This window comes from Kogia breviceps, chromosome 6 (genome assembly GCF_026419965.1).
Source record: "Kogia breviceps isolate mKogBre1 chromosome 6, mKogBre1 haplotype 1, whole genome shotgun sequence".
In the NCBI taxonomy this organism is placed as follows: Eukaryota; Metazoa; Chordata; class Mammalia; order Artiodactyla; family Physeteridae; genus Kogia; species Kogia breviceps.
The window spans coordinates 20,963,752-20,985,301 of record NC_081315.1 but is presented as its reverse complement, the minus strand read 5'-3'; the positions used below and the strand labels follow the sequence as shown (position 1 = coordinate 20,985,301).

Below are 21,550 nucleotides of genomic sequence, written 5' to 3'. Positions count from 1 at the left end.
GGCATGTCAGCGTTTCAAGGCCTTTTGCCTGTGGGTACGGTGGGAACAGGTGAAGGAGCTGTGCTGACGCTGTTGGAGGCATATTCTCCAGATGCTGATGCGATTCCTCAACGTGGTATCAATGAGAAAATGCCCAAGAGCAGGAGGAGGAAGAGGACGAAATGGCGGTTTCTCAGGTAAACGTCCTGTCCTGGGTCGGAGGCTGTGTCTGCTTTTCCTCCTGAAATGTCGGGGATTGGGACCTGCAAACCTTTCCTTTTCCTCTTCTCATGTTCCTCCCTAGCAAGGCTGCTTTCAACGACTTGTTTTTTTCCTTCTTAGGACAGTCAAAGTCAGCTCTTTAAAATACTTCTCCCCTGTGTTCCAGAGCCTTTTCCCCATTGTCTGCATCCAGGCTCCCTATAGAGCACGGAGAATTCTCACCATGAATTAATGACCTTCAGCTTTCGAAATTCCTATTCCTTTTGTGAAAGATCAACATGGGAAGGCATTAGTATCCAAAATTCCGTGTGGGATAATTTCAGATGTTGAGATATTAGTGAAGAAGGGGAAATGGAATGATTAATGTACATCTGAATGCAACATCAACTTATCACAGCAGGATTAAGAAAATGCACTTTTTTTTTTTTTTTTTTTTTTTTTGCGGTACGCAGGCCTCTCACTGTCGCGGCCTCTCCCGTTGCGGAGCACAGGCTCCGGACGCGCAGGCTCAGCGGCCATGGCTCACGGGCCCAGCCGCTCCGCGGCACGTGGGATCTTCCCGGACCGGGGCACGAACCCGCGTCTCCTGCACCGACTCTCAACCTCTGTGCCACCAGGGAAGCCCAAGAAAATGCACTTTTAAATGGGATGGCATTAGTGGTCCAGATAACTCAAAGTTCTGAAAAAAAAAAAAAAAAGTAATTAGTAGAGGTTTGCTCTGTATATTGATAAGAAAGACTATTTCAATACAGTATTGGAGTCAGAGAACATTGGAGGTATATGTGGACTGAAATTTGCTTAAAACGGACATTTTTTTCATGATAGATTCAGATTATGATTTTCTTATGTATTTTGCCCAGAATACCACGGCAGTGATAATGTCTTGTGTGCTTCAGTCACCTGATAATCATTTGTCCCATTACACCTGATGTTCACTGGTTCAGGTTCTTTCTGCAAGATTCTGCCTCTATGAAGTTTATGTTTTATCCTTAGTAAGGGTTTGGTGTGATTCTCTGAGAAATGTGCATAAACCATCATGGTAAACCTGGAAACTCCCATTTCTTTTTAGTTTTCCTTTGCTTGTAGTTTGCTTTAGAAAGTGAACATTGCCATCTTTGTTTATTAAAGGTATTGTTTTTTCAAGTGGAGTCTGTAGTCAGTCAAGGCTTGTTCTTGTAAGTTTCCATGATACTCCACACTCATGCAACAGACATACGGTTCTTTATCACTTCTTTGCATTTTCCAAAAGGTTTACAAGGACCTAATATATTAGTAATGTATGCTCAGTCATGTTAAATTTCTGAAATATAGCTCACCTCAAATGATAACTTTTTTTTTTTTTTTTTTCTGCGGTACGCGGGCCTCTCACTGCTGTGGCCTCTCCTGTTGCGGAGCACAGGCTCCGGACGCACAGGCTCAGCGGCCATGGCCCACGGGCCCAGCCGCTCCACGGCATGTGGGATCCTCCCAGACCAGGGCACGAACCCGTGTCCCCTGCATCGGCAGGCGGCCCCCAACCACTGCGCCACCAGGGAAGCCCGATAAATATTTTTAAAGACATCAAAGATTCAGAACCAATAGCTCTAACTTCTTTTATATCATTGTGTCTCCCCTAGTGTATTTATAAAATGCAAACTGTATCATCCACAAGTAGATTCATAAGACTTATCCAGTTAAAAGTAATTCATATTAATTCTTCCTTAATAGTTTGGTAGAATTCACCAGTGAAGCCGTCTAGTCTTGGTATTTTTTGGTTGGGAGTTTTTTGAGAACTCCTTAACAGTAGTCAATCTCCTTAACAGTAATTTGGTCTGTTCAGATTGTTTTCTTTCTTCATTATTCAGTCTTTTTATTTTAAAATTTTTTCCTTGGCCCACTGATTTTTTTTTTTTTTTTTTTTTTTTTTTTTTTTTTTTTTTTTTTTTTGTGCTACGCGGGCCTCTCACCGTTGTGGTCTGTCCCGTTGCGGAGCACAGGCTCCGGACACACAGGCTCAGTGGCCATGGCTCACAGGCCCAGCACCTCCATGGCATGTGGGATCTTCCCGGACTGGGGAACGAACCCGTGTCCGCGGCATCGGCAGGCGGATTCTCAACCACTGCGCCACCAGGGAAGCCCCACTGATTCTGAATGTTGTTTAATTTCCATGTATTTGTAAATTTTCCGACTCTGTCCTGTTGTTCATTTCTCATTTCTTACCATTGTGGTTGAAAAATACTATGTAAGTGAAGTAAGTCACAAAGAGAAAGGCAAATACTATATGATATTACTTCTATGTGGAATCTAAAATATGACACACATGAACCTATCTATGAAACAGAAACAGAATCATGGACATAGAGAACTGACTGGTGGTTGCCAAGGGGGGGGTTTGTGGGACAGATGGAGTGGGAGGTTGGATTTAGCAGATGTAAGATTTTATATATAGAATGGATAAATAACAAGGTCCTACTGTATAGCACAGAGAACTATATTCAGTATCGTAAGATAAACCATAATGGAAAAGAATATTAAAAAATATAAAAATATTTTTTAAAGAATGTGTATATGTATATGTATAACTGAATCACTAAAAAAAAAATGCTTAGTACAATATCAGTCTTCTTAAATTTGCTAAGACTTGTTTAGTGACCCGTCACATGATCTGTCCTGGAGAATGTTCAATGTGCAGTAGAGAAGAATATGTATTCTGCTGCTGTTGGATGGACGGTTCTGTTTTTGTCTGTTAAGTCCATTTGGTCTAATGTATTATTCAAGTTCAATACTTCTGTATTGATTTTCTTTCTGGATGATCTATTCATTGTTGAATGGTGGGTATTAAGGATCCCTACACTTTTTTTGTATTGTCTATTTCTCTCTTCAATCTATTAGTATTTGCTTAATACATTAAGGTCCTCCACTGTTGGGTGTGTATTTATTTGAGTGTTATCTTCTTGATGAATTGACAACATAATCATTATATAATGACCTTTAATTTTTTCTTGTTGCAGCTTTTGCCTTAAAGTCTGTTTTGTCTGGTATTTTGTCTGGTGTAACTCTAGCTACCACTGCTTTCTTTTGGTTTCCACTGGTATGGAATATCTTGTTCTAAAGCTTCACTCTGATCCTAATTTGTGTTTTTTACACTGACGTGAATCTCTGATAGGCAGCATATAGTTTGATCTTGTATTTTTTTTCCTAATTTTTATGGAGTAGAGTTGATTTACAATGTTGTGTTAGTTTCAGGTGTACAGCAAAGTGAATCAGTTATTCATATACGTATATCCACTTTTTTTTAGATTCCTTTCCCATATAGGCTGATCTTGTATTTTTATCTATCTAGCCACTCTATGACTTTTGACTAGAGAATTTAATATGTTTATGATTACAGTAATTATTGATAGGTAAGAACTTACCAATGCCATCTTATTGTTTCCTGGATGCTTTGTTGTTTCTAGTTCCTTTTTTCCTCTTTCGTTGCCTTTCTTTGTGAATTAGTGATACTCTGCAGTGGTATGTTATTATTTCCTTCTCTTTATACTTTCTGAATCTACTATAGGTTTTTGCTTTGTGGTTCCATGAGGCTCACAGAAAATGTCTTATATATACAACAGTCTATTTTATGTTGATAACAATTTAACTTCCATCACATCCAAAAATACCTACTCTTTTACTCCCCTCTGTGAATTTTTGTATATGGTATTACAATTTACCTCTTTGAATGTTGTTTATACATTAAAATTTTTATACCTGCAGTTATTTTAATAATCTCATCCTTTAACCTTTATACTAAAGTTAACTGGTTAACACACCACCATATCACTATTAAAGTATTCTTACCTTAACTGTGTACTTACATTTACAACTCTATGGTGTATTTTCATGTTTTCATGGTATTATTTAGTGTCCTTTTATTTTATCTTGAGGAACTCTTTTAGAATTTCTTCTAAGACAGATCTAGTGATGATGAACTCCCTCAGCTTTTGTTTTTTGAAAAGAGTTTTTTATCTCTTCATTGAAGGACAATTATGGTGGATAGGATATGCTTGGTTGGCAGTTTTTCTTTTCTTTTTTATTGAGCAATTTGAATATATCATCCCACTCTCTCCTGGCCTGTGAGGTTTCTGCTGCGACATCAACTTTTAATCTTATGAGGGTTCTCTTGTAAGTTATAAGCTTCTCTCCTCTAGTTGAGTTTAAGATTCCTTGTTTTTGAGAGTTGACAGTTTTACTATAACGTGTTTGGAGAATTTTTTTTTTTTTTGAGTTAAGTTCATCTGGTGCCCTATGAGCTTCATGAACTTGGATATCCAAATCTCTCCTGAGATTTGGAAATTTCTCAGCCACTATTTATTTTAAAAAGCCTTCTGTCTCTATATTTTCCTTCTATGACTCCATAATTCACAGAATGTTTCTTTTGTTGGTATCTATAGATCACATAGTCATTCTTCAACTTTTTTTTATCTTTGCTGTCCTCTGAGTGTATATTTTCAACTTACTGTCTTCTAACTCACAGAAAATTTCTTCTGCTTGATCTGTTTATTTATTTTCAAATTTATCCATTTATCTTTGGCTGCATTGGGTCTTCGCTGTTGTGCGCGGGCTTTTCTCTAGTTGCGGCGAGCGGGGGCTACTCTTCACTGCGGTGCACGGGCTTCTCATTGCAGTGGCTTCTCTTGGTGTGGAGCACGGGCTCTAGGTGTGCGGGCTTCAGTAGTTGTGGCTCGCAGGCTCTAGAGCACAGGCTCAGCAGTTGTGGTGCACGGGCTTAGGTGCTCCGCGGCATGTGGGATCTTCCCGGACTAGGGCTCCAACCCATGTCCTCTGCATTGGCAGGAGGATTCTTAACCACTGTACCACCAGGGACGCCCTCTTGACCTGTTTAGCTATTGATGATGCTTATTGTGTTTCTTTTATTTTTCTTGTAATATATTGAACATATAATATTATTTGAATTTAAGGTGTACAGCATGGTGATTTAATACATTTACATATTATACTATGATTGCCATTGTAGCAGTAGTTATCACTGCTATCATGTCACATAATCATTATTTCTTTATTGTGTTTGGAAAAATTAAGATCTGGTCGATTAGCAAGTTTGATCATAATACGATACCATTGTTTATGTTCACTATACATCAGATCTTTAAGAATTATTTACTATTAGTTAATGTTTGTACCCTTAAACAACATCTCTCCTATTCCACACACCTCAGGCGCTGGTAACCAAGATTCTGCTCTTTGTTTTTATGAGATTGGCTTTTTAAAAAAATTCATTTTACATATAAATGATATCACATAGTATTTGTCTTTCTCTTTTTGACTTATCTCAGCATAATTTACCCAAGGTACATCAATGTAAAAAATGGTAGAATTTCCTTCTTTCTAATGGCTGAATAATATTCATTGTGTGTATGTATATATAGGTATAGCTATCACATCTTTCTTATCCATTCATCTGTTGATGGATAAATACCCAAACAGGATAAATACCTGCCCCTAGGTTCTTCAGAACCATTTTTTTTGATTCTATATATATGTGTTAGCACATGGTATTTGTTTTTCCCTTTCTGACTGTAGCTCTATTTACAATAGCCAGGACATGGAAGCAACCTAAGTGTCCATTGACAGATGACTGGATAAAGAAGATGTGGCACATACATACAATGGAATATTACTCAGCCATAAAAGGAAATGAAATTGAGTTATTTGAGGTGAGGTAGATGGGCCATTGGATTTTTGAGAGAGATTTCTTTGAATCTACCAATGGCGAGCATTGAGATAAATACTTTTCAATCTTAAAAATTCCTCTGATCAATGAACATAGGCTATCTTCCCATTTGTTAGTGTCTTCAGTTTATTTTATCAATGTCTTATAGTGTTCATAAGTAGAGACTTTTCACCAACTTTGTTAACTTTTTTCCTAAGTATCTTATTTTTGATGCTATTGTAAATTAGTTTATTTTTTCAGATGTTTTACTACTTGTGTATAGAAATACAACTGATGGTATATGTTGATTTTATATACTGCAATTTTACCTACTTTGTTGATTAGTTACAACATTTTGGGATTCCTTGGGATTTCTTATATACAAAATCATACCATCTTCAAATAATGAGAATTTTTGTTCTTCCTTTCTGATTTGGGTGCCTTTCTTTGTCTTTCCTGAGTGCCCCAGCTAATACTTCCAGTACTATATTGAATAAGAGTGATTCAGTGGGCATCACTGTCTTGTTCTTGATCTTGGCAGAATAGCTTTGACCTCTTTACCGTCAAGTATGATGTTAGCTGTGGGTTTGTTTTGCATGGCCCTAATTACGTGGAGGTGTGTTCCCCCTATAATCAATCTATTCAGAGTTTTTCATCATAAAAGAATTGCATTTTGTCCAATGCTTTTTTGGCATCTATTGAAATGATTATGATTTTTATTTTTACTCTATTAATGTGGTGCACCCCACATATTTATTTGTGTATGTTGAACCATTCTTACCTCTCAGTGATAAATCCCACTTGTTCCCAATGTATAATCCTTTTAATGTATTGTTGAATTTGCTAATATTTTGTTCAGAATTTTTGCATCTATATTAATCAGTTTTTTTGGCCTCTAGTTTTCTTGTAGACTCATTGTCTGGCTTTGGTGTCATGGAAATGCTGGCCTCATAGAACAAGGTTAGAAGTATTCCTTTCTCTTCAATTTCTTGGAAGAGTTTGAGAATAATTGGCATTAATTCTTCTTCATAGGTTTGATAGAATTCACCAATAAAGTCATCTGGTCCTTGAGTTTTCTGTGTTGGGAATCTTTTGTTTGCTGATTCAATCCCTTGTTATTGGTCTGTTCAGATTTTCTATTTCTTCCTGATTCAGTCTTTGTAGGTAGTGAATTTCTAGGAAGTATCAGTTTCTTCCTGAGTATCTAATTTGTTGGCATACAATTATTCATAGTAGTCTCTTGTGATCCTATGTATTTCTATAGTATCAGTTGTAGTGTCTGCTCTTTCATTTCTAATGTTGTGTCTTCTATTTTCCTAGTCTAGCTAAAAGTTTGTGAATTTTATATTTTTGAAAATCCAGCTTTTAGTTTGTTGATCATTTCTATTGATTTTCTTGTATACGCTTTATTTATTTCCACTCTAGTCTTTATGATATCCTTCCCTCTGCCAACTTGGGAATAAATTTCTTCTTTTTCTACTTCCTTGAGGTGTAGAGTTAGATGTTTGGGAGCTTTCTAATTTCTTGTTGTATGCACTTATCACTATAAACTTTCCTTGATGAACTGCTTTTGCAGCATCCAATAGGTTTTGGTATGTTGTTTCCATTTTCGGTGGTTTTGAGATTCTTTAAAAATTTCCTTTGGCTTTCTTTTTTGACCTACTTTAGTTTTTGGAAGTGCGCTGTTTAGTTTTCACATATTTGTAGATTTTCCAGATATCGTCTTGTTGATTTCTAGTTTTCTATCATTGTGTTCAGATAGTTGGTATAATTTTGATCTTCTTAAATTTGCTAAGACGTGTTTGTGTCCTATCATATGATCTATCCTGGAGTATGTTCCATGTGAACTTGAGCATAAGTTGTTGGATGTAATGTTCTATATATGCCTGTGAAGTCCATTTGATGTAGTATATAGACCAGTGTTTTCTTGTTGATTTACTCTGTGGATGATCTATCCATCGCTGAGAGTGGAGTATTGAAGTCCCCTACTATTAATATATTGTCTATTTTTCCCTTCAGATCTGTATTTGCTTAATATATTTATGTACTCTGATGTTGGCTGTTTATATTTATAGCTTCTTGATTTATTGACCCTTGTATCATTATATAATGACCTTCTTTGTGTCTTGTCATTGTTTTTGGCTTAAAGTCTGTTTTGTCTGATATGAATATGGCTACCTCCACATTATTTGGCTTCTACTTGCATGGAATATAATCATCCATCTCTTTACCTTGAGCCTATGTGTGTCTTCAAAGCTGAAATTAATGTCTTATGTAAAGAATATAATTGGGTCTTATACATTTTTATCCAGCCAGCCACTCTATAGCTTTGATTTGCGAATTCAATCCATTTACATTTAGAGTGATTTTTGATATGTAAGGATGTATTACTGCCATCTTATTAATTGCTTTCTGATTATTTTGTAACTCCATTGTTTCTTTTGCCCCTCTGTGTCTACCTTTGTAAATTGGTGCTTTACCATGTTGCTGTGTTTCCTTTCTTAATGTTTGTGATTCTACTAAAGATTTTTGCTTTGTGATTACCATGAGGCATTCATAAAACATCTCATAGTTTAAAAAGTCCATTTTATGCTAATAGAAATTTATCTTTGTATGCCTATAAAAGTTCCATTCTTTTATTCTTCTCCTGTTATATTTTTTATGTTACAATATACTTCATTTTATTCTGCATATTTGTTAAAAAGCTATTGTAACTATAGATTTTCCTATTGTATTTTTCATTTCATTTATTTCAGCTCTAGGATGTTTTTTGTTTTTGTTTTAACAATTTTTGTCTGTTATATTTTTCTTTTCTTCATGTTTTTTCTGATTTCATTGAATTTATTTTCTGTTTTTCCTTGTAGGTCAGTGAGGTTTCTTATAACAGTGTTTTTAAATTATTTATTAGGTAGATTGCAGATTTCTAAGTCTTTGGGAATGATAACTGGAAGATTTTTGTAATCCTTTAGTGGTGTTAGATTACTTTGATTTTTTTCTTTTAATATTCCTGCAGTTTTGTGCTGCTATCTTCACTTCTGAAGTAGCAGCCAACTGCTCCAGCTTTTACTAATTGTCTGCAGGAGAGAAACACATTCTGTCAGCCCTCTAGAATTAGAGATCCTGAGGCTTTCTCAAACCTTTATGGATAAACCTGTTTCATGCTTCTTATTACATCTTTTGGCAGAATTCTTTATTTATCTTATTTTTGGGCGGGGGGCTGCTTTTCACAACTCGAGGGATCTTAGTTACCCCACCAGGGAATGAACCCCCAGCCTTAGCAGTGAAAGCACAGAGTCCTAAGCATTGGACTGCCAGGGAATTCGCATGGCAGAATTCTTAAGCTTATATGCCATCTTTTGATCTTGCAACACAATAGTCTGGTGCTGACAGCCCCTCTTTTATTCTCCTAAGGGTGGTGCTAATACAGAAATTTATGGTCTGTCTCTGGCCTGCAGATGTGAGCCAGCTTTCTGTGTGTGTGCTCAAGCTGTGTGCCAAAGCTTGCCCTCAGTACTTTAGTTGGGAGTATACATGGTGAACTGGCCACAGCGTGAGGATTTGTGTTGGTACAATTTACAGAGCACCAAGGGTGCCCATTGGCCAGTTGGGAGGATCTATGGGTGAGGCATCCCTATTGGCTCATCGATGGGCTTCTTGATGGAGTCTGTAATACAGCTAGTAGACTCTGCACCAGAATCCTATCTGCTACCTCTTCCCAACCTCCAGTCATGCAGCTCATAATTCAGCACTCTGGAAAGGGCAAGAAAACAACAGGCCTTTTTGGCAGCATCCCACACAGTTGGAGAAGCTTCATGCTCTCTCACATGCTTTCACTTGCCCCTGCAGGGGAAATCATGGGCCAGGAAGATCTCACTTGGCCCTAAATTGTGCAATCTTGGAGGAGGCATGATATTGTTAAAGTGAAACTATTCCCTTTACTTTGTCCAAAGTATCCAGACTCATATATATATATATATTTTTTTCTTCCCTCCAACATTGTGCTAGTACTTCTCTACAAGAAACCTGGATATCCACAAAGCCTCTTTTATTCATGAGTGATGGATTAAAATAGTATTTTCCAGGTGCCCCTGGGCTTTATCCAAGAGGAGCCAGTTAACTGATGACCTCCAAGTCCAGAGCTGGGACTGAGGTCTCTATGCCTATTACCCTGTGCACAGATGGGTGAGATTCCTCCTGGTCCCCTTGATGTATGGTGCTGTATTCTACACCTCCCACAAAGACACTTGTCTGTGAATAAAGCCAAGTTGTTGTTGAAGGGGGACATGAGGCACATGTTATTCAAACTTAATTTTGATGGAACTCCTCCCTGAAATATATTCAAGTCAAATTGAGTAACTCAACCTGAGCTTCCTTTACTTTGCTTTTATCTTTTCATTGGTCTTGAGACCTCAACCAGGAGGCCATCTGGAGTCTTCCTCACTAAGGGAAGAAATCCTAGAGAGAGAGAGAGAAGCTTCCCTGAGACAGATTCTCACATGGAAAAATGATTAGGTTCTTTGCCCCTCCTAATACAATCCCATTCTCTAATAAAACCACCCACACTTTCTTTACCCAGGTCAGAGTTTCTTCCCATGTCGGATAAAGACCAGAACAAGTCAGGGAACTGTTTCTCTTGCTCTTCACCTATAGGAATTCTCAGACTTTGCCTCACATCATTGTGTGAGGAAAACATTAAAAAATTCCCATGCCCAGGACTAAAAATGATTCAGTAAAGTAGTATTTCTGGGCATCAGTATTTTTAAAAGATCACCATGTTATTCAAATTTTCTGTCAAAGTGAGAATAAGTGTACTTTCCCTACTTAGTAAAAATTGTGCATGTGAGTCACCTGAAAATATTGTTAAAATGCAGTTTTTGTTCCAGGAGGCCTGAGTTGTGCTTAAGCGTCTGAATATGACACAATTTAGGGACATAGACTACACTGAGACTACTAAGGTCCTCTTTTACACTCAAGTAAATAAAACTTGGTGACAAAACAAAACCAAAAAACCGTACAAGAGATGACTGGAAGTGAAAGTATCTGTACAATATGTAACATTGAGGGGATCTCATTATCATGAAGAAACTAACCAAATACTATTTCTAGTGATTTTTAATAACCAAAATTTATAAGATGAAGACAATATCCTCTATTATGGTTTTCAGTAGAACTGTCTCTCAGAGACAAAAATTCTAGGTTCAGGAAAGGCTCAGCTGAAAAAACACAGACATTTTCATCCTCATAGGTGTCTATTTTATCCTGTTTCCCAAATTCCAGTCACTTGCACACTGAATACAAGTAAATGTTAATTACTTACTAGCTTCGTACTGACATTATAACTTAATATTTTCCTATGTGTTGACTCGGCTTCCTATTAATCTACCAATATTTTCCTTTATTTTTCTTTCAGTTCTATTGAGATATAATTGACATACAGTACTGTAGAAATAGTGGGTGTACAGCATAATGACACATATTGTAAAAGGATCAGCAAACAATTTAAATTTTAAAAAATTTACTAAATACTTCATATGACAGTTTGGTAACCTCCATTTAAAACGTAAGTTAAATTTACACAATTCATAACATTACATGAAATGGGCTGTGCAATTCTCAATATTATTTGGTGTTCTGAAATTTGTACATAAACCACAGCTGGGGAAGTGCTAATTCATGAGACAAATTCTGCTCCTTTCTTCTTTCTTTTAGTCCAGTAGTCGCCTCTGAGCCGTGTTAGCCTGGAGGCTGAATCTTCCGTGCCTTGGGGCAGGGCGGGTCACTCCCCTCAGAGGAGACCAGAAGGTCCTCCTGGAGAACGTGGACTGGGACATGGGTCAGTATCACCCAGGTTCCTCGAAGAGGTGAAACATCTCACTTGTAGGGGAAGGCTTCTTAGGAGGATGAAATGAAAGGGGTTCTGAACCTGGGGCCCTCCCCGCATCCGTTGTCCCATCATGAAGATAATTCTGAGGGGTTGGTCTGGACCATGCATAGATGGTGGAGGTTGGGGGACAGTGCAGGCCTGGATTGGGCTCAGGTGAGGTGAGTTGGGTAGAGGCTGGGAGTCAATGCTTAGCACTGGGGCAGGTGTCCTGATGGTCATTTGCTGTGCCTGTGTGAATCCAAGTCCAGTTGTACTGGGAAGAGGATAAAGGCTGTGGATAATTCGATAGATCAGGTCTCTGAGTATCCTCAGAGGATAAAAGGGACCTGAGTCTTACTTTTGTCGGGGGAGAGGGGAGGGTGGAGGGGAGGTTCTAGCAAAATTGGATGGAGACCCAGGCAGATCTCTTGCCTGCTGCCTGAGTTTGGTGTCCTGATCACGTTTATGTTTGATATTCTCTGGTCTGCACATTGAGTCTACACTTCAGCGCTCTGTGGTTGGTGACATGGTCCAGACCAAATGTCTTGGTGTCAAGCTGGGGAACATCATAGGAGAAGCTCCCAGGCCTGTTGTCTGTCAGCTTGGCAATGATGTTTGAGCATTGACCAATGTGCTTTGGTGTAGGTTGTGAGGTTTAACGATATCGTCATCCTGTCCTTTAACTGGTCCACAAGTTGAGAGCAAAGAGCTCAGTACCGAGCTCTTGATGTAAGGCTGTGCATGGCAGATGGCCCTCACTCATATCAAGTGTCTTGAGTGATGGATGACCTGTGAAAACAAGTTCCTTGACAAATTTTTTAGTGACTGTGTGCACAGTAATTGGCTTGGAAGGATGTGGGAGAAGACACCACAAATATAAAGTATATTTGAATTGCCTCCCAATCAAGAGAAAAAATAGAAGCGACCAAATAAAAATATTTGGAACCTATGAAATTAAATTTCACCATAAAAGAAATAAAAACGATCATTTTACATATGAAGAGGACACAACCTCAGTGATGGTCAGGGGAAAATACATTACAATGCCAATGTTGTAATAGTTTTTTTTCCCCCATTATATTGGAAACGTTAAATGCCTTTGTAGCGTCTCTTGTCAACATCAGTGGAAACAAGCCCCTTTATATACTCTTGCAGGTTGTATACATGACTAATGTCCTTTTAAAGTCAGTTTGTCCCCTCTTTTGCTTCCTCAGGTTCTGGGTTTTAGGGGTTCTGTGGGGCTGAAGTTTGTGTGATGACCTTGATATTTCCTGTGTCCTTGGGCCTCTGGTCAGTCTCCTTCAGGCATTGATCATTTGATTTCCTGAAGTAGAAGAAAAAAGGCAAAAAAGTCATATAGAGATTGAATCAAGACGGCGGAATAGAAGGACACGGTGTTCATCTCCTCCCATTAATATGTCAGAAAAAAATCTACATATGGAACAGTCCTTACAGAATACCTACCGAACGCTAGCAGAAAATCTCAGACACCCAGAAGTGCAAGAAAGGTCTCCATGTAATGAGATAGGATGAAAGAAAAAAAAGAAGAAAATCTGCACCCCTGGGAGGAAGCTGCACCCCTGGGAGGAAGCTGTGAAAGAGGAAAGGTTCCCTCACCCTGGGAAGCCCCTTCATCAATGAGGAGATCAGCTGGGGCAGAAAAGGAGCTTCAGAGGCTTGGAGGAGAGTGCAGCAGCCAGTTTGCAGCAGGCAAAACAGAGACCTGCACAGAGAATCTGTGCTACCTTGTGCAGTCCCCAGCCCAAGAAGTGTGCCTACTGGTATGTGGGGTGGGGCTGGGTGCTAAAACTGGGGCTTCAGAGGAAAAACCAGGGGAAAGGACTGGGGTTGGCTGCATGGAGACAGCCTGAAGGGGCTGGAGTGTGGTACCGGCCCAACCTGGCGTGTATGCAGAAGAAGCACAGGCCGGCCATAGAAGCAAAACACCATTGTTGAGGGGCGGGTGAAGGGAGGTGCAGAGCTGCCATAACTGCCTCCTTCTTGGTGCCACCTCTATGAGCTCTGGGAGCTCATAAGCACCTCTTATGAAAGTGGCTATTGAGGGAACATATCTCAACATACTAAAAGCTGTTTATGACATACCTACAGCCTATATGATACATAATGGTGAAAAGCACTTAGCCTCTGGAACAAAGACAAGGATGCCCACTCTCACGACTTTAAGTCAACATAATATTGGAAGTCTATCCATACCAATCAGATAAGGAAAAGAAAGAAAATGTATCCAAATTGGGAGGGAAGAGGTAAAATTGTCATTATATGCAGATGACATGATACTATATATAGAAAACCCTAAAGACTCCACACACGAGCTACTAGAACTGATAAACAGATTCAGCAAGGTAGCAGGATACAAGATTAACATACAGAAATCAGCTGCATGTGTTTACATTAAAAATGAAATATCAGAAAGGGAATGGAAAAAAAATCTCTTTTAAAATTGCATCCAAAAAACTAAAATACTTAGGAATAAACCTGACCAAGACAGTGAAAGACTTGTATGCTGAGAACTATAAAACATCATTAAAGGAAAGTGAAGATGACTCAAAGAATGGAAAGATATCCCATTGGACTGGAATTATTAATATTGATAAAATGGCCATAGTACCCAAAGCAATCTACAGATTTAAGGCCAACCCTATCAAATCACCCATGACATTTTCCACAGAACTAGAATAATTCTAAAATTTATATGGAACTACAAATGACCCAGAGTTGCAAAAGCAATCCTGAGGAAAAAGAACAAAGCAGGAGGCATAACCCTTCCAGACTTCAGACAATACTACAAAAGCTACAGTAATCAAAACAGCATGGTACTGGCACAGAAACAGACATATGAATCAATGAAACAGAGCCCAGAAATAAACCCACACACCAATGGTCAATTAATCTTCGACAAAGGAGGCAAGAATATACAATGGAGAAAAGACAATCTCTTCAGTAAGTGGTGTTGGGAATGTTGAACAGCTGCATGTAAATCATTGAAGTTAGAACACATCCTCACACCATGCACAAAAATAAATGCAAAATGGCGTAAAGACTTAAATATAACACATAACACCATAAAACTTGTAGAAGAGAACATAGGCAAAACATTCTCTGACATAAATCGTACCATTTTCTTATGTTAGTCTCTCAAGGCAATAGAAATAAAAGCAAAAGTAAACAAATGGGGCCTATTCAAACTTACAAGTTTTTGCACAGCAAAGGAAACTGTAAAAAAAAATGAAAAGACAACCTACTGAATGGGAGAAACTATTTGCAGATGATGCAACCAACAAGGGCTTAATTTCCAAAATATACAAACAGCTCACACAACTCAATCACAAAAAAAAAAAAAAAAAAAATCAAAAAAATGGGCAGAAGACCTAAATAAACATTTCTCCAAAGAAGACATACAGATGGCCAAAAGGCACATGGAAAGATGCTCACCATCACTAATTATTAGATAAATGCAAATCAAAACTGCAACGAGGTATCACCTTAAACTGGTCAGAATGGCCATCATTTAAAAAGTCTACAAATAATAAATGCTGGAGAGGGTGTGGAGAAAAGGGAACCCTTCTACAGTTGGTGGGGATGTAAATTGGTGCAGCCACTATGGAAAACAGTAAGTATAGAGGTTCCTCAAAAAACTAAAAGTATAGTTGCCGTATGATCCAGCCATCCCTCTCCTGGAGGAGAAACTATATATATATATATATATATATATATATATATAGTTTTCTATATATAAAAAAAGCGATATATATATCATTTTTTTATATATAGGGTTTTTTCTCCATATATCTAGAGAAAACTATAATTCGAAAAGATGGATCTCCTGGGTGGAGGGCTAGATAGTCTGGTGGGACAATCCTTCATCCCATCATCAGTACCTGCAACCTCTGCTCCTTCACCTACTCCTGCTGTGGTCAGCAGTGGTCTGAATGATCTATGTGACCTCTCCATGAGGATAGGCATGGCGCCTGGTGGATATGTGGCTCCAAAGGCTGTCCGGCTGCCTGCAGTAAAGGCTAAAGGCTTGGAGATTTCAGGACTATTTACTCACCGCCAAGGGCACATCTATATGGAAATGACCTTCAACAATAAAGCTCTGCAGCACATGACACACTTTGCCATTCAGTTTAACAAGAATAGGTTTGGTGTCATCCCCAGCACTCCTCTGGCCATCCCCGCACCACTGATGCCAAACCAGAGCATTGAGGGCTTCCTGCCTCTCGACATCTTGGGCCCATTCATGAAGATAGAACCTCTGAACAACCTGCAGGTGGCTTTGAAAAACAACGCTCATGTCTTCTGCTCCAGCTGCCTCATCCCACTCAACGTGCTTTTCTGTAGAAGACGGCAAAATGGAGTGCCAGGTCTTCCTTGCAACATGGAAGGATATTCCCAATGAAAATGAACTTCAGTTTCAGATTAAGGGATGTCATTTAAATGCTGACACTGTTTTCAGCAAGTTGCAAAACAACAATGTTGATACTATTGCCAAGACGAATGTGGAAGGGCAGGACATTCTGTATCAATCCCTGAAGCTCACTAATGGCATTTGGATTTTGGCCAAGCTCTGTAGCCAAGCCAGGAAACCCCAGTAACACGCTAAGTGCAGAGCTCCTGACGTCTCCCAGTACATCTTTCAGTTCTACAACAGCGTTTTGAAAAACTAATAGACTGGTCCAGTGCCCTCCAGCTACCGTCATTGGTGCAAGCCAAGAACTCTTAACTGGAAGAAATTGTATTGCCATGTACAATCTGAAGCCAAAAATACTGAGGTCACGCACCAAGGTAGTGACTAGTCTAACCTGTACTAACATTAGGGCACAATCTGTTGGATAGTTTTAGCTTCTTGTGAACATTTGTAACCACTGCTTCAATCACTTCCCACCTCTTGCCACCTGCTGCTATATGTCCTTACTTGTGGGTTTCTCCATCCTGTGCCAGTGGCTGGCATTTTTGACTGTCATTTGATATTTTGTAATCAAGAGCTCACTTCAAAGGCAGAAAAAGACAAATATTAAAGCAAAGCAATGTGTCATTTAAAATAAAATCAGGTTATTTGTTGTTTTTTTCCTAGTCAGTTGTTTGAGCATATTATGTATTTTATATATTAGATATGTTTTTCAAATATTTCTTCCCATTTTGTAGGTACACTCTTCTCTGTAAATTGTTTCCTTCGCTGTTCAAACCTTTATAGTTATGCAATCTTTTTTAAAAAATTATTTTATTTTATTTATTTTTGGCTGCGTTGGGTCTTCATTGCTGGGCACGGGCTTTCTCTAGTTGCGGCGAGCAGGGGCTTCTCACTGTGGTGGCTTCTCTTGTTGCGGAGCACAGGCTCTAGGCACACGGGCTTCAGTAGCTGTGGTGTGTGTGCTCAGTAGTTGTGGCTTGCGGGCTCTAGGGCACAGGCTCAGTAGTTGTAGCACATGGGCTTAGTTGCTCCGTAGCATGTGGGATCTTCCCAGCCCAGTGCTTGAATCCATGTCCCCTGCATTGGCAGGTGGATTTTTTTTTTTAACATCTTTATTGGAGTATAATTGCTTTACAGTGGTGTGTTAGTTTCTGCTGTATAACAAAGTGAATCAGCTATACATATACAGATATCCTCATATCTCCTCTCTCTTGTGTCTCCCTCCCACCCCTCTAGGTGGACACAAAGCACCGAGCTGATCTCCCTGTGCTATGCAGCTGCTTCCCACTAGCTATCTATTTTACGTTTGGTAGTGTATATATGTCCATTCCACTCTCTCACTTCGTCACAACTTACCCTTCCCCTTCCCATGTCCTCAAGTCCATTCTCTACATCTGCATCTTTACTCCTGTCCTGCCCCTAGGTTCTTCTGAACATTTTTTTTTTTTTAGATTCCATATATATGTATTAGCATATGGTATTTGTTTTTTTCTTTCTGACTTACTTCACTCTGTATGACAGACTCTAGGTCCATCCACCTCACTGCAAATAACTCAATTTAGTTTCTTTTTATGGCTGAGTAATATTCCATTGTATATATGTGCCACATCTTCTTCATTCAGTCATCTGTCGGTGGACACTTAGGTTGCTTCCATGTGGCAGGTGGATTCTTAACCACTGAGCAACCAGGGAAGTCCAAACCTTTATAGTTTAATGCAATCTATATTTCAATTTTTTTTTTTTTTGCTTTTGTTGCCTGTGTTTTTGGGGTCATATCCAAAAATACATTGCCGGGTTTCCCTGGTGGCGCAGTGGTTGAGAGTCCGCCTGCCGATGCAGGGGACACGGGTTCGTGCCCCAGTCTGGGAAGATCCCACATGCTGCAGAGCAGCTGGGCCCGTGAGCCATGGCCACTGAGCCTGCGCGTCTGGAGCCTGTGCTCCGCAACGGGAGAGGCCACAACAGTGAGAGGCCTGCGTACTGCAAAAAAAAAACAAAAAAAAAATTGCCCATACATACCACTGTAAAGGAGTTTTTTTCTATATCTTCTTCTATTAATTTTACAGTTTCAGATCTTATATTTAATTCTCTAAACCACTTTGAATTAATTTTTGTATATAGTGTGAGATATGGGTCTAATTTCTTCCCTATGCTTGTGAATATTCAGTTTCCCACTAAATTATTGAAGAGAGGATCATTTCCTTATTGTATATTCCCAGCACTTTTGTCAAAGATCAATGGATTGTAAATATGTGGATTTATTTCTGAGGTCTGTATTTCATTTTGTTGTTCTATATGTCTGTTTTTATACTACTACCATACTGCTTTGATTACTATGCTTTGTAATATGGTTTGAAATTATGAAGCATGATGCCTTCAGCTTTGCTCTTTGTGCTCAAGATTGCTTTGGATATTTTGGGTCTTTTAAGGTTCCATATGAATTTTAAGATTTCTTTTTCATTTTCTGGGGAAAATGTCTTCAGAATTTTGACATGGATTGCATTAACTCTGTAGATTGCTTTGGATAGTATGGACATTTTAACAGTATTAATTTATTCAATCCATTAACATGGGTGATCTTTCCATTTTTTTGCATCTTCTTCAAATTCTTTCATCAATATTTTATAGTTTTCAGTGTACATGTCTTTCACATTCTTGATTAACTTTATTCATAAGTATTTCATTCTTTTGGGTGCTATTGTAAATGGGACTTGTTTAACCTTTTCTGATAGTTTCTGTTGTTAGTGTATAGAGAGACAAATGATTTTTGTATGTTGATTTTGTATCCTGCAGCTTTATTTATTTATTAGTTTGAACAGTTTTTTGGAGGTGGCATGTTTAGGGTTTTGTAGATATAAAAATATGTCATCTGCAAACAGAGAAAATTTAGCTTTAATTTTATGATTAGGATTTACTTTTCTTGCCTACTTGTTCTGGTTAGGAATTCCAGTACTATGTTGAAGAGAAGAGGCAAGAATAGGTAACCATGTCTTGGTCCAAAACTTAGAAGAAATGCTTTCATGATTCATAATTCAATATACTGTTAGCTTTGGCTTGTCATATGACTTTTTTTAAAAAATTAATTAATTTATTTTTGACTGTGTTGGGTCTTCGTTTCTGTGTGAGGGCTTACTCTAGTTGAGACAACTTGATCGCTGTGCATGGGCCTCTCACTATCGCGGCCTCTCTTGTTGCGGAGCACAGGCTCCAGACATGCAGGCTCAGTAGTTGTGACTCACGGGCCTAGTTGCTCTGTGGCATGTGGGATCTTCCCAGACCAGGGCACGAACCTGTGTCCCCTGCATCGGCAGGAAGACTCTCAACCACTGTGCCACCAGGGAAGCCCTCATATGACTTTTAATGTGTTGAGGTATATTCATTCTATAACTAATTTCTTGACAGTAATTTTCAAGAAATGAAGTTGGATTTTGTCAAATAATTTTTCTGTATCTATTAATATGACCATATTTTCCCTTTATTCTCTTAATATGATGTAACACATTTATTGATTTGCATATACTGAGCCATCCTGCATCCAGGCATAAATCCCACTTGATCATGGTGAATGATCCTTTTAATGTGTTGTTGAACTTAGTTTGCCAGTATTTTGAGTATATTTCATCTATGTTTTTCAGGGATATTGATCGATACTTTTCTCCTAGTGCCCTCATCTGGTTTTGATATTGGAGTATTGCCTCATGAGATGGTTTGAAAGTGTTCCCTTCTCTTTAAATTTTTGGAAGTATTTAAGAAGTCTTAGCTTTAATTTCTCTTTAAATATTTGGCATAATTCACCAGTAAAACCACCTGGTCCTGGGATTTTATTTATTGAGAAGTTTTTCAGTACTGTTTCATTCTCTTTACTCATTACTGGTCTGTTCAGATGTTCTATTTCTTAACTACTTAGTCTTGGTAGGTTGTATGTTTCTAGGAGTTTGTCCATTTTTTTCCTATGTAATTCAAGTTGTTTGCATATGATTGTTAATACTTAGTTGTCTCTTACTGTCCTTTGTATTTCTGTGGCATCAGTGTAATGTCTTTATATATATATATATATATTATGTATGTATATATACTCTCTTTTTCTTAGTTATTCTAACAGTTTGTCAATTTTATCTTTTCCCCAAAAAACTCCTTAATATTATTATCTTTCTACTATATATATGGTCTTTATTACTTTTTAAAAAAATTTAATGGAGTATAGTTGATTTACAATGTTGTGTTAGTTTCATATGTACAGTAAAGTGAATCAGTTATACACATATATCTCTACTCTTTTTAATATTCTTTTCCCATATAGCTCATTACAGAATAATGAGTTCCCTGTGCTATGCAGTAGGTCCTTCTATTACTTTTATAACTGCTAATCCTTATTATTTATTTCATTCTGCCAATATTGGGCTTAGTTTGTTCTTTTTATAGTTCCTTTTGTTGTAAAGTTAGGTTCTTTAGTTGAGATTATTTTTCAGAGACAAAAGATTTTATTACTTATGGCACAGCAAGCGTGAGCATAATATTGTATTGGTTCTCCCTCCCCCACCAGTTCCAACAGGGATGACACAGAGGGATCCAGTTGGGTGTTATGTGTACTCAGTTGTGTTACATTGATGAACTCCACTGAGTTTGAGGACTCTATTGCTTTTAAAATGAGAGGTTAGCAAGCTTACTGCTCGTCTGAGGGAGACACATTACCTCACTCCTCAAGTCTGTTGGTTACAAACACACTCCCAAGAAATGGCTCAGTTAAAATGCTGTCAGGCATGCATTCCTTTTCTTTTTTATTTAAATTGAAGAATAGTTGACATACAATAGTATGTTAGTTTCAGATGTACAACATAATGATTCAGCATTTAAGATTATTACAAAATAATCACCATGATGAGTTTAGTAACCATCTGTCCCTATTCACAGTTATTGCAATATCATGAACCATATTCTTTATTCTGTATATTAAATTCTTGTCAATTTTTATTTTATAACTGGAATATTGTACTTCTTATGCCCCTTCACCTGTCTTGTCCAACACCCACTCACCTCCCCTCTTGCAACCACCAATTTTTCAACTGTGTCTGTATGACTGGTTTTGTTGTGTTTGTTTTGTTTTTAGATTACACATGTGAGATCATGTGGTATTTGTCTTTTTCTATGTGACTTACTTCACTTAACATAATACTATCTAGGTCCACTCAAGTTGTCGCAAATGGCAAGATTTCATCTTTTTATGACTGAGTAGTATGTATAACAATATATGTATCTATATATGTGTATGTATATGTGTGTATGTGTGTATGTGTATCTGTGTATCTATGTGTGTATAGGTGTACATAAATATGTATATGTGTGTATATATATGTATATCACT

At 38.1% G+C, this 21,550-nt stretch overlaps 1 pseudogene; it reads left to right on the top strand.

Annotated features, from left to right (window-relative positions):
• Positions 1-15,591: 15,591 nt before the first annotated feature.
• On the top strand, positions 15,592-16,444 carry LOC131758803 (AP-2 complex subunit beta pseudogene; annotated as a pseudogene).
• The last annotated feature ends 5,106 nt before the right edge of the window (positions 16,445-21,550 follow it).